The 14,552-nt window shown below is 45.6% G+C and overlaps 1 protein-coding gene across 6 annotated transcripts in view; it reads left to right on the forward strand.

Annotated features, from left to right (window-relative positions):
• The first annotated feature begins 6,435 nt into the window (after positions 1–6,435).
• LOC117358018 (sterile alpha motif domain-containing protein 12-like) overlaps positions 6,436–14,552 on the forward strand; it is a 91,344-nt gene continuing 83,227 nt past the window's right edge. For 2 of the 6 annotated variants that reach the window (XM_033939413.1, XM_033939412.1), the window contains exon 1: positions 6,441–6,897. The gene's annotated coding sequence lies outside the window, so the exon portion shown is untranslated. Of the gene's footprint in view, positions 6,898–14,552 lie in introns of all 6 variants that reach the window. The other 4 variants (XM_033939416.1, XR_004538930.1, XM_033939417.1 and 1 more) reach the window with 4 other exon arrangements.

Consider the following 14,552-nt stretch of genomic DNA (forward strand, 5'->3'; position numbering starts at 1 on the left):
ATGGGCTAGAGTCCTCCTTTCTATGGTTCATTAGCCCACCCTCCAGGCTACTAGGCTTTACTATACCAGGTGCTGCTGTTCTAGAGACTAGTATGTACTGTTTTATTAAGATCTTTGTGGGGTGGGAGAGGGTTATAGACCATTGAGGGAGTGATTGGGGGGAGGGGTCATTACATAATCCCTCCAGTGGTCATTTGGTCAGTTTGGGTACCTTTTTGGCACTTTTAAAATTTTGTACTTATGTATATCTACAATTCACTGCTCCAGTGCTATAAGGCAGATGTTTATCTGTATGGGGTCTAGCCTCGGACGTCTAAGTTCCATCCTGGACATCTTGAGAAAGGGTTGATTATCACCATAAGATTTCTTAAGTTCTAAGCCTGCCCAAAGTCCACCCATATCACCTCCAACATGCCACCTCGAACTTTGGATGCACAGCGGCTAAGAAGCTCAGCTAGACATCCAGAAAATCGGCATTTAGATGTTTTGGAGAAAAAAACGTCCAAGTGCCGATTTATGTCGTATTTTTTAAAAAACATCTTAATGTTTTGAAAATGCCCCAGATAGTGGAATTAGAAAAGGTATAGAGAAGGGCAATGAAAATTATAAATGGGATGGAATGACTTCTCTATGAGGAAAGGCTAAAGTGGCTAGGGCTCCAGCCTTGAAAAGAGATGGTTCTGGGGAATATGATGGAGGTCTATAAAATACTGTAGAGAGGAACAGGTAGATGTGAATCGCTTCTTTACTCTTTCCAAAAATATTAGGACTAGGGGGCATGCAATATCTACTAAGTAGGAGATTTAAAACAAATTGGAGAAAATATTTCTTCAACGTGTAATTAAACTCAGGAATTCACCGCCGGAGAATGTGTTGAAAGCAGTTAACTTAGCATGATTTTAAAAAGGTTTGGATAATTCTCTAAAACAAAAGTCAGTAAGGCCTTATTAAGATGGACCTGAGGAAATTTACTGCTTATTCCTAGAATAAGCAGCATAAAATCTGTTTTACTCTTTGAAATCTTGCCAGGTTTTTGTGACATGGATTGGCCACTGTTGGAAACAGGATACTGGGCTTGATGGACCTTGGGTCTGTCCCAGTATCCCTTTTTTTAATTCTCTGTTGGTGTAGCCAACCAAAGGGAGATAGTCATATAAATATGTACATACCTGTATTTACATTTAAATTATGTACACTATTTTATTAAAATAATGTCTGACATTTCTTCTGTGTCCTGAGTAAGGTAATTACATTTGCAGATGACAACATAGTTCAAAATTGTTAAATCATGAGTGGGTTGTAAGTAATTGCAGGAGGACATTGTTAGAGTGGGGGACTAGACAGCCAGAAAGTTAATGTGTGCAGATGTGAAGTAATGCATATGGAGAATGATCCTAACTATGGGTATGTGATGCCAGTTCTATATTAGGAGTCAACCCCCAGGAAAACAGGCTCCTGTGGTCACAGTGGACAATATGTTGAAATCTTCAATGCAGTGTTCAATACTGTAGTAATGAAAAAATAAAGCAAGAAGAATGTTAGGACTTATTTGGCAAGGAATTGAGAATAAAAAATGGAATATCATACAACTTTCTGTTCAGTCCACGGTACAACGGTAACTGTATCACCATGTCTCAAAAAAAAATGTATAGTGGAACCAGAAAACGAAGAAGGGCATCCAAAATGTTAAAAGGGTTAGAATGGATCCTTATGAAGAAATTAAATAAAATAGTTAAAGGCTAAACAGAGATTAGGAAAGAGACAGCTGAGAAGTATGATTGAGGTTTATAAAATCACAAATGAGCTGGAGTGGATACTTAGGGGATTATTATTTAACCTTTCGGATAGTACTAAGGCTAGGGTCCACTCCAAGAAATTAACAGGCAAAACTTTTACAAACAAATCAGAAAATATGTTTTTGCATTGAATGTACAATTAAACTGAAAATTGTTGCCAAAGATTTAGCTAAAACCATTAGCATCGCTAGGTTTTGCATTAGACACATCACTAAGGGGGTCTTTTACTAAAGATTAACCATGTTAACTGAGGCAGGACCAATAAAAATAAAATGGGTCATGTGGCAGATAACATGCACTATGGTAATCTTTAGTAAAAGGCCCCCAAATTGTCACATCTGTGGGGGTGGGGAAAAAGAGGGATTGATGCACATTAGTATGCCTCACAGGTCAAACCAAGGGCATAAGCTGAAAACATTAACCCCCACCCAAAAGAAGCATAAGAATAGTAACAGAACTGACAGCAAAGCCTTTTCTCTTACACCAGTGTGCACTGCCATATCTGAGATATCAAACATATGTGAAGGATCATTTTCTATAGGACATCTAAGTCCAGCTTTGGATGTTTCCCGCAAGAAGTCCAAAGTTGGAGGTGTAGAAACGGTCATTTTCAAAACTGGCAACATCACAATATGCCCAATTTTTTTTTAAATCCTATATTAGACATCTTGGCTGCCAGATGTCCAACCCTTAGGATATACAACTTTATTTGCCATTTTTGACCACAAAACCATCCAAGTTCAAAATGCCTGGCCTACTGCCGATTCAGCACCCCGCCCCGGTCCGCCGCCGCTGCTTGCTGCCCGCTGCAACTGAAGAAAAGTAAGGTCTAGGTGCCGGCCCACAAGCCTTCTTCCCAATGTCAATTCTGACATCGGAGAGGAAGTTCCGCGCTGGCCAATTATGGCTGGCCCGGAACTTCCTCTCCGACGTTAGAATTGATGTCGGGAAGAAGGCTTGTGGGCCAGCGCCTGGACTTTCCTTTTCTTCAGTTGCAGCGAATCTGGGGGGGGGGGGGGGTTTGAATCGGTGGTTGTACATAAAAGAAAGACGAGAGAGAAAGGCCTGGACCAAAGGAGAAAGACAGAGAAAGGCCTGGACCAAAGAGGAAAGACAGGAGGCAGATAGATGCAGGACTATGCGAGGTGCAGACAGAGGGGGAGAGATCCTGAGGAAGAGCAGAGAGAGGCAAGATCATAACAGAGGAGGAAGAGAGAGGGAGACCTGGAACAAAGGTACAAAGGAGAACTGACACTGGATCTGGGGAGGGTAACAGAGGGAAAAGAGATAGAAACCCGGACCCAAAGGGGATGGGGCTGGATTCTGAAAGAAATGTTGGATGAGAAAGAAAAAAAGAAATATATATATATATATATACAGTGGTACCTCGGTTTACGAGTGCACCGGTTTGCGAGTGTTTTGCAAAACGAGCAAAACATTTGCAAAATCGGTGCCTCGGAAACCGAGCATGGCTCGATTTACGAGCGCCCCCTCCCGCCACAATCCAGCATTCTCCCCCCCGTGATACGGAACCCTCCCCCCGCGATCGGCACCCCCGCCACGATCTTGCACCCCCCGATGCGATTGGGCACCCCCCGCCACGATCTGGCACCCCCCGCCACGATTGGGCACCCCCCCGCCGCTTCTTACCTTCATCTGGGCACCCCGAAGATCGGCCTCCTCGTCTGCTGGGCCTTGAGCATCTGTGCATGCTCAAGGCCTGCGAGTTCACGTTCAGAACGTCGGGGGAGTGCCGGATCGTGGCGGGGAGGTGCCAGATCGCGTTGGGGGGATGGGGGTGGGTGCCGGATCGCAGGGGGGCCTTCAAGGGGAGCAATGCCGGTTCTCGGGGAGGGGGGGGACGCATCAAAGCGAGTTTCCATATTTCCTATGGGGAAACTCGCTTTGATAAATGAGCATTTTGGATTACGAGCATGCTCCTAGAACGGATTATGCTCGTAATCCAAGGTATCACTGTATATATATATTGGATGCACAGAAAGAAACAAGTGCAACCAGAGACTCATGAAATCACCAGCCAACAAAGGTAGGAAAAATTATTTTATTTTCAATTTAGTGATCAAAATGTGTCAGTTTTGAGAATTTATATCTGCTGTCTATATTTTGCACTCTATGTGTCTATTTTTCTATAGTTACTGAGGTGACATTGCATATTTTAAAGTCATCTGCCTTGACATCTTTGAAACCCCCCCAAATATAAATGATAATTAACATTTTCTCTGCATACAGTGTGCTTTGTGTGTTTTTTTATTTTATGGTTACCATTATGAATTAATAAGATATTATGTGTACGTGAAAAATGAATAGAAGAAATTGGGGGCAGAGCTAGGACAGGATTGACAATTAATAGATGTCCCGTTTTGAAGAAAAAATAAATGGTCACGTTAACCAAGCACAAGTGCTAGGGGAATTAGCCATTCCCTGAACAAACTTTTAAACTGCCAGGAAGCAGCAAAGGGGTGCTTGAAAACTTGGGGTGGGGTGGGGCATAGCACAACTGTATGCACAGGAAGGGTTGTTTTGTTTCCACCCCCACTGCTTGGGCAGAACAGAAGTCCCAAGAGAAAAAAAAAACACAGTGAAAGCCAATGAGAACTCTTTTGCTTTATTATTGGAACTGGCTATACTATAATAGAGCAGGCATTGCCTGGAGAGAGGGGGGTAAGCCAGGAAAATGCTCCCCCATGAGGGAACCCAGCTACCTGTGGGGGTCTCAACAGAGACTAGGGGTCCCAACAGAAACTATAATATTATTTGGACAATTAGTATTAGAGGCAAATGAAGCCTAATAGCAATGAATTTTGAAATGAAGTACAATAAAGGATACTTGACCCAGGTGGCAGTGATCTGCATTGAACCTATCACTGGATTTAAGTCAGATATTTTTGGTTTGGTTTTTCTTGCGGACAAATAAAGTGTAAACCTTATTTTGAACTGAATCCAGAAAATTTCCGTGTTTTTCTTTTCACCAACCAAATCAAAGGCGCCCAAAATCTTGCCTGCAGTCCAAGCCGGGTCTTTTGCTAGCAGAGTGCCTGGCCCGGCCACAATACACATGTAGAGTTGAGTTAAGTATACCATTTAGTCATTTTTAGGTGTTTTTCTAAGTTTGCATACAGTTTGTATGCAGAGGTAGGATAAATAAGGATTTTTGGGGAAAAGATAGGTCTATATTGCTCTCTTAAAGTTAAGAAGTAAGCCCTGTTTAATCTTTAACAAAATTTACTTTCCTCGAATCCAATATCCTTCCAACCTGCTTGGTCTCATCTGGCTCATGATAGTGGAAATTCCCTCTTCTCAGAGGCATGAATAACCCTGTCAGCTAGGGAATCCTATATGTCCTGCCTGCTTGTCCTGGGATAAGGCACAGTTACCTTTCTGTAACAGGTGTTATCCAAGAACAGCAGGTACTTAATTCTCACAACCCTCCCACCTCCCCTTATTGGCTTCTTAGCTTGTAACTGAACTGGGGATCTCTTGAGCTGCAGGGAGATATGGGGAGCTGACACATGAACAAGCCTGAGGCTCTTAAAGTTGTATCACACTTTTCAAATGTTTGTGCCCGGGCTCCGTTAGAGATGTCACCTATATGTGAGAACATCTGCCTAGAGTCTTCGGATAACACCTGTTACAGAAAAATAACCCCTAGACCAGGGATCGGCAACCTGTAGCTCGCAAGCCACATGCGACTCTGCCATTTGGCTGCGACTCATTGGGTCCCAACCCCACAATTTGACCCACCCCCCCTCCGGGCCTACCGAGGTACCTGATAGTCCAGCGGGGGTCTTTGTGGCAGGTGCGTGGCCCTCTTGCTTGACTTCTAAAATGACTGCTGCAACCTCTTGTGGCAGCTCATGGTACTACAGAAAATGCTGTGAGCAGCTGAGACAGCATTCATTCTAGAAGTCAGCCACATGGAGGCAGGAGCGAGAGGGCTCCCCTCCTGCCATGAAAACCCCTGCTGAACCACCAGATACTGTGGTAGGCCCAGGAGGGGGGGGGGTCATGGGGTTGGGAGATTAAAGGGTCGAAGCCTAGAGAGGGGATAGAACCTTGGCTATGGTCTGGGTGGAGAGGGAGGGAAGAGAGGTGCAGAGACCTGTGAGGGGTTGGAGGGAAGAAAGAGAGGAGAGAAACTAGACCTTGGGGAGGGAAGAGTGAGAGACCTGAAATATCTCAAACTCCCTTCTCTACCCATTGCAGCTTTGTAAATCTTAGGATAAATTGTCTTTTTGTTTTAAAAAGGTTGCCCGACCCCTGCCCTAGACACTGAAGGAATCTGTTCAAGCACCCATTACATTCACAAAGTTAATACCTGTAAATTTATCTATAGTCTAAATGTGCAAATCTAACAAGGACTTTAGGATAACATCCAGCTGTTCCATCCTCATCAAGGTTCGGTCTAAGAAACCCCCAAAATAAACCAATATCCCTGAAAACAAAAAGCACCATGATACTGTTGTTCAGGTTGGCTTTGTACACTGGAAATGAGCGACAGGACATTTAAGTTTAACCCGACTCTCCCTAGCTCTGCACAAATTAGAGATGAGCGTTCTTTGACCTGCTTTCACTTTTAGCAATTTGGGAACGCCCCCAGCCTCCTTGGCAACAAGGTGCAAAGACTGGTTTGCTTGGAAGCTGGGGAAGAAGGAAAAAGAAAAGCGCAAGTAATGCTGACGTCATTGTCCAAGGTGCGCTCGAGACGGGCGGGGGTTGTGCAGCTGGTTCCTTTCTACGTACAGAACCCGAATTATGTAATAGAGAGTTCGGGAAAGGGAGAAGGAATAAGAATAAGATACACATTAAATCAACAGAACATTAAAAACAAACTTTGGGTGAGGAAGTCCGGCCTCTGCACACGGAAGGAATGCGTGTGCTCTTGCCCACAGCAGATTAATTTCTTATTCCACGTGGATTCTTTAAATCAGTTCACTGTAACTTTAGATCGTTTTCGTCATGCTGTTTCCTGACTGTACTGAAATTGGAACTATTCGAATTGCTTGCCGTTTTCTTGCTTCATCTTTCCTCCCTGCATAAAGGAAAATTTTGCGAGGCAGCACAGAACGTTTTCTTCTAGCAGGTAAAACTTCTTACCAGTTATCCTATTAGACAGGGTCTGGGGCTAGTGTAATTGTACTAGATATATTTCTACATCCAGTTGATTTGAGAGAAAATATTTACAAAGTCCCACTTAAGTCTAGGGCTGTTAGTGACGGGGTCACATTTGAAGATATCACATTATACATTTACAACATGCACAGGTAGCAGAATGGGGCCACTGGAACCATAGCCAGAACAATGTTTTTAGTCTCAGGAGATATAGGAACATGGTAAAAAACCAGGATCGGCAGAAATAATGCTAAATTTGTAAACTCATCCGTTGAGGGCACGATCCTGCAAGTTTTCCCATGGTTATCTGCACGGCTATTCTCGTGTCATTCTCTCTCCTGCCTGGAAAGCTAAGGAAGGGCTTTGATGTAGAGAGTTGCGCGAGGACAGAAATCCCACCCGTCCCCGCCAAAGTCCCACCCGTCCCCACCCGTCCCCGTGAGGAATCCCTCCGTCCCCACCCGTCCCCGCGAGGAATCCCCTACGTCCCCGCCCGTCCCTATAAACTACAGAAATAGTTATTTCATTTAATTATGCTACTGAATTAAAGGCTCTGGTAGAAACCCATTTAAAAATAAGCAAAAAGACTTTATTAATTTGGAAATATTAATTGGGAAGCATACATACTTTGTAAACGGGTTTCTACCAGAGCCTCTAATGTTTATAAATTTTTATCAACACAACTAATATACTACTTTATCCTTAAGAAAAAAAAAAAGAAAAAAAAAGAATTTTTTTCCTACCTTTATTGCCTGGTTTCTGCTTTCTTCATGTTCTCATTCAATTCCTTCCATCCACTGTCTCTCTTCTCTCTGTGTCTTCCATTTGCTCTGTTACTGTGCCTCTTCCTTTCTCCCCCCTCCCAAATTGGTCTGGCACCCATCTTCTTCCCGCTGCTCCCCCCATAGTCTGGCACCTCTGCCTTCTTCCCTGCCAGCGTCTTCTTCCCATTCCCTCTTCCCCATTTCCTTTCAGTGTCCTTCTCCCCCACCATCTTCCCCATGGCCTGTCAGGCAGCATCCTTCTCCCCCCTCTGCCTTCCCCATGTCCTTTCAGCGTCCTTCTCCCCCCTCTGTCTTCCCCATGTCCTTTCAGCGGCCTTCTCCCCCCTCTGTCTTCCCCATGTCCTTTCAGCGGCCTTCTCCACCCCTGTTTTCCCCATGTCCTTTCAGTGGCATTCTCCACCCCTTTGTCTTCCCCAGTGCTTTCAGGGTCCTTCCCCCCCCCCTCCTCCCGTTTACCCCATGTCCTTTCAGCGTTCTTTTCCACCCCTTTGTCTTCCCCAGTGCTTTTCAGCGGCCTTCTCCCCCCCTTAAGCGTCTTTTCTTCTCCACTCCACCTTTCCTCCCTCCCTGCCTCCACCTTTGTGGCGCTTTTGCACCGGACCGACAACAGAACAGGCCCGGTCGGACAAATCTCCCTGTCCTGTAGCCGCGAATCTAAATTACCTTCTTACAGCAGCTGGAGTAGTGAAGCTGCTGTAAGAGGTAATTTAGATTCGCGGCTACAGGGCAGGGAGATTTGTCGGCCGGGCCTGTTGTCGGTCGATCGGGGGACCTGACCGGCTGTGCACATTCTCCGGGGCGGACCGCCCCCTCCCCCCTCTTTCATACACCATTGCCTTCTCCCTACCTGCCCTGCCGCACACAGCCGACCGGAAGTCTTCCTGATGTCAGCGCTGACATCGGAGGAAGGGAGGGCTTTGCTTAAGCCCTCCCTCCGACGTCAGTGCTGACATTGGGAAGATTTCCGTTCGGCTGTGTGCTGCGACAGGGCAGGTAAGGAGAAGGAGACTACCCTCGCGGCTCGAATGCACTGCGATCCAACCCCGCAGGATCCCCGCGACCCTCAGAGGCATCCCCAAGGGATCCCCGCGACCCTAGGGGGCATCCCCAAGGGATCCCCGCGACCCTAGGGGGCGTCCCCACGGGATCCCCGTGACCCAAAGGGGGAACCCGCAGGATCCCCGCGGGTCCCGCGGGATTCCCGTCATCCCCGTTCCCGTGCAGCTCTCTACTTTGATGACAGAGAGAATATATTATGTAGAACTGTTTGGGGGAGGGGTGAGGGGGATGATTGACTTGTCTCTTACACACACTTTTTTCTGCCATGCTGGTTGAAGGTCTCCACTGGGTTTCCTGATAATTAGGATTTCTGATGTTAGATTAGGTCCAGCATAAGAGTAAAGAGATGATGTTGGAAATCACCTAGGGCAGGGGTGTCCAACCTTTTGGCTTCCCTGGGTCGCATTGGCCGAAGAAAAAAGTTTCTGGGGGCCGCATAAACGTGCAAACACTGCAGCAAGACAGAGGAGAGAGCCGGCAAGACGGTAAACACCCGAGGGCAGCAGAGGAAAACACTGCATCACCCTCGACCGGGGCTGCACAAAATACTTCACCGGGCCGCAGGTTGGACACCCCTGACCTAGGGTAAGATTCTCAAAACTTTAACGCGGTCGCTAAACAGTTTTCCAGTGGTTTAGCCTGTACGCATTTTAGCAGCGGATTATCAAAATGAATTATCTCGGCTTTAGCGAGGTTTCTGGCAGTCTCCAGCAATAGGCATTTTCGAAGAGCAGCGTTGGCTTTTGGCAACATAAAGCAGCGACCGTTATAGTGCCAGCACTTGTGTTTTGACTGTGGCTAATGCAAAAAAAAAAAATGTGTGTGTATATATTTTTAGTGGAGGGTAGTAAAATCACACTTCTTTTGAGTTTTTGGGAGAGACAGGCATGTTTCATGCGCGCTTGTTAAAAGCCAATCTTTCTTCTTGAGCACGTGTATGATACCCTTGTCTTGTGTGTTGCTGGCAGTGGGTCTTGATTAAATTTTACATTAAAAACAAATTACAAGATTTACCTGAATTATAGTAATTTTTTTTTCGAGAGAAAGGCATGTTTTAAGTGTGATTGAAAAAAGACGACGTTGCTTCTCCCCTCCTCTCCCTTCCATTCATCCAATGGTGCAGCAAGAGAGTGGGGTTTTTTTTATCAGCGTTTTTCTGTGCATGTGCCCATGCAAATGTAGGAAATCTTTGCTGCTGTCCGCCAATTTTATTTGCATGCTCAATTTTTTAAGAATGTCTCAGGTTTTTAGATTCGGTATCAAAATGGCTGCGGTAGCAGACCTTGGTTTTTTACGCGGGTTTTTGAAAATCCTGCCCCTAGTTCTGTTCTTTTAGCATACAGGCTGGAATTTTCAAAGCCTGCGGTCCTGATGAGGGTGGGCCTTCACTATGTAAATCCAGGCAGAGGGAAAATGAAGGTGTGGTAGAAAAAAGTGCCATTCTTTTAGTAAAGGAGAACTTTCCTGCCAGCCATACTTTTTACCAGTGAAACAGACACAATATTGCAGAGAAGCCTATGATTAGCTTGGAAGTGCAGGGAAGAGGGGACTTACAGATCAATTTTAAGCATCAAGGAAGTCTAGATCTTTTTGTGGGGAAAGCATCAAATAGACCAGGGGTGCCCACACTTTTTGGGCTTGCGAGCTACTTTTAAAATGACCCAGTCAAAATGATCTACCAACAATAAAATTTTTAAAAAAAACACAACGCACACTATACGCATAGAAAATGTTAATTATCATTCCTATTCCAGGGTTTTTCAAAGAGGTCAAAGCAGATGACTCTAAGCACTATCACCTCAGTAACAACCATACAAAAATAGACAAATATACCCCCTCCCTTTTTACTAAACCATGATAGCAGTTTTTAGCGCAGGGAGCTGCGCTGAATGCCCAGCGCTGCTCTCGACACTCATAGGCTCCCTGCGCTAAAAACCTCTATTGCGGTTTAGTAAAAGGGGACCTTAGTGTAAAATATAGACAGCAGATATAAATTCAGACACATTTTGATCACTAAATTTAAAATAAAACCATTTTCCCTACCTTGTCTGGTGATTTCACGAGTCTCTGGTTGCACTTTCTTCTTCTGACTGTGCATACAATCTTTCTTCCCTTCTTTTAGCCTGTATGCTTCTTCTCCTCCAGACCTCATTCCTTCCCCCCAACTTTTCCTTCCTCTTCCCTGCCCTTTCTTTCTCTCTGCCTCCCTTTCTTTATTTTCTGTTTCTCTTCTTTCCTTCTTTCTCCCTGCCCTTCCCCAAGCCACTGCCACTGCCATTACCATCGGGGACCAGGACCCAAACGCCACCAATAACAGGCCCCAAGCTCTCCCTGCTTCGGCCAACCAGCATTCCTCTCCCCGACGTCAATTCTGCCATCAGGAAGAGGAAGGCTGATCAGCCCAAGATCATGATCAACCTATTGGGGGAAATGCTGCCGGGTCCTGCCTTCGCGGAAACAGAAAGTAGGCAGGACCCGGCAGGAACAAGAACAAATGTTTCACTAACCTGTCTCCCGCATTAGCCCGTAGCGAACGCTTGCTTCAGGGCTCTCAACATGTGCGTGCAGGCTTCCCTTCTTCCCCCCTCCCCCTCCCCGGACATAACTTCCTGTTTTGGAGGGAAGAGAAGAGAAGCCTGCATGCACACGTTAGAGCCCGGAGCATAAGTTCGCTAGGGGCTGAAATCTCCAAGCCGGTTTTTTTGTTTTTTTTTTAATGTTCAGCAGCGGCAGATGACAGCTGGGCAGACCGCCCAGCTAAAAGGCCCTAGGGAGAACACTGGAGAGGAAGGCTGATCGGCCCGTAGACCAGGACGGCGATCGACTCGAGTTGCCTTCCTGAGCTACTGGTCGATCGCGATCGACGCGTTGGGCACCCCTGAAATAGACATTCCTCTGGGTTTAAGGACCCCTACAAGTAATGTGTGGAATACTGTTCACAAATCCTGAGAGAAGAGGGATGTCTGATGGAACCCAGGTGTAAGAAGACTTTGCACATTAAGAAACCACGCCTCCGATCCAGAGCAAGCAGTGGCTTCTCTCATGTCTGTCTTAACAGCAGGCCATGGACTTTTCCTCCAGGAACTTGTCCAAACCTTTCTTAAAACCAGCTACGCTATCTGCTCTTACCACAACCTCTGGCAACACTTTCCAGAACTTAACTATTCTCTGAGTGAAAAATGTTTTCCTCTTATTGGTTTTAAAACTATTTCCCTGTAACTTCGAGTGTCCCCCTAGTCTTTGTAATTTTTGACGGAGTGAAAAATCGATCCACTTGTTCCCGTTCTACTCCACTCAAGATTTTGTAAACTTCAATCATATCTCCCCTCAGCCGTCTCTTTTCCAAGCTATAAGAGCCCTAACCGTTTTAGTCTTTCCTCATACGAGAGGAGTTCCATCCCCTTTATCATCTTGGTTGCTCTTCTTTGAACCTTTTCTAGCGCCACTATATCTTTCTTGAGATAAGGAGACAGAATTGAACGCAGTTCTCCAGGTGAGGTCGAAACATGGAGCGATACAGGGGCATTGTAACATTCTTAGGGCTAGATTCACTAACATGACCGATCGGTGTCCAATCCGGGCAGGTCCGATGGATTCACAAACCGACAATATTCTAATGGGGCGATCGGAGAAACGCCCCCATCGGCCAACACAGATCGCTAGTGTGCGATCCTGAAGCATGCACAGACCATCTGTAGATGGTCTGCGCATGCGTCAAAGACCCCTCTGAGCCACGACTTTTTTTTTTTTAACTTTTACTTTACTTTTAGTAGCCCAGTGAGCCCATTTAAGCCCGCAGGTTAAAAACATGGGCTCGCAGTTCAGGGAATTCCTTAAGCCATGATTGAGATGTTCCTAGGATAAGCAGCATAAAATTGGTTTTACTCCCTGGATCTTGCCAGGTACTTATGACCTGAGTTGGCCACTGTTGGAAACAGGATACAGAGCTCAATAGACCTTCGGTCTGTCCCAACATGACAACTCTTATGTTTTTAACTGATGTTACTGAGGTCTGCAGTACTTTCAATGGTCTGGGATGTTTTGTGAATTCCTGGATGAGTTTCTGCTCTACACTTTTAATAATTTTGGCAGTCCAGACACTCCAGGGAAGGTTCATCACTATTCTAAGACTTCACCATTTGGAGGTAATGGCTCTCATGGTGGTTTGTTGGAGTTCTAGAGCTTTAGAAGTGGCTTTGTAATTTTCTAGATTGATGTGTTTCAAGAGCTTATTTTTCTCATCTGTTCTGGAATTTTTTATTGTTACATATAAGCGTTCTAAAAACTGTATAGTACCTCTTCACTCTCAGACTCTGGTTCAGTATATAGTGAGGTTTTAGATTCAACAGGGCTGGCTGTAATCAAGTCTAGCTATGTTCAATCAACTGAATCTAATCGATTACATTTGATCAATTGGTTGAGAACTAAGGAGGCAGCTACTTTTTCACATAGGTGAATACGGGTGTTGGATAACTTTGTTGCTTTAAATCTTATATAATAAAACCATAAGCGCACATGCGCACTTAGGGTTTCATGTTCCCTGCCGCCGTGGTGTGTGATCCTTGGCCGTGTTCCATTTTAGAACCCGGCTGCAGGGAACATTCTGACCACTCCCCTCCTCCCGCCCTCACTCACCATTTGGCCAGGCAAGCTCTGTCCCTGCCCGCGTTCTCAGCAGGGAACACACCTCCCGTCCTCACTCACCACTGCCGCCGATCCTCCTCTTCAGAGCAGCCTGTCCTGCCCTCACTCGCCGCCGCTGCTGCTGCATCTGATGCTCTTCTAAAGAGCAGCCTACAATGGTGGCCAGCTTTAGCGAACCTCGCAGGCCGCTCTCCAACCTCAGTAGCACGTTCCCTCTGACGCACGGGGGGAGAGGTGTGCTGGGGACAGACAGTTTTGCTCGGGGGGGAGAAAGAAGGGGCCATGGAGAGACAGGGAGAGGGAAAGGGGATTGCTTTGGGGGGAGGGGTGTGCTTGGGGCAAACAGTTTTGCTCTGGGAGGAAGACAGAAGAGGGCCATGGAGAGACAGGGAGAGGGAAAGGGGGCTGCTTTGGGGGGAGGTGTGTGCTGGGGGGCAGACAGCTTTGCTCGGGGGGGGGGGGGGGGGAAGACAGAAGGACACAGACAGCAGCCAAGGAGAGAGAGATAAAGAAACACAGACAGACAGACACATCTATTTTAGCACCCGTTAATGTAACTGGCTTAAAGACTAGTTAAGTAATAATTGAATAACTGTGTTGTCTGTTTACTCAGGTTCTCTTTGTCTAATATTATGTTTTGTTTAAAGGTCAGATACCATTTAGTGTGACATATATGCAATAATAAGGGAAATTGGTTGGGTGGTAAATACAGCAATGTGAAAAAGTACCTTCCCTGACTTGTGCTTCAGGATTTTGATTATTAGATTATCTTCTTGTTTTCTTGTTGCTCTGCAGTTTGAAAGTTTGGAATTTCAACAATTCTAAACATGTTTGGAAGGATTTGACTGCACATGTAGGAAAAGGAGTGACAGGGTGTATGTGAGAAAAGGGATAGGTCAGAAAAGGCATCAGTTATGGTTTAGTCTGTTTCTAACTGAAAGAAGTTGGCTCAAGTACCGAGAGAGCACAATATTTTACATCTAGATCTAAGGGAGACCTACTATACAATCTTTTGTTTGGATTCAACTTATCCTACCTTGCTCAACAATTGCCAAAATTGCCTGGGTAGACTGAACTTGTTACTTCTTGGAAGCTACATATTAAATCAGATTTGTTTTAGAAGTATTCTTGGAGTTGA

This window comes from Geotrypetes seraphini, chromosome 3, assembly GCF_902459505.1.
Source record: "Geotrypetes seraphini chromosome 3, aGeoSer1.1, whole genome shotgun sequence".
NCBI lineage: Eukaryota > Metazoa > Chordata > Amphibia > Gymnophiona > Dermophiidae > Geotrypetes > Geotrypetes seraphini.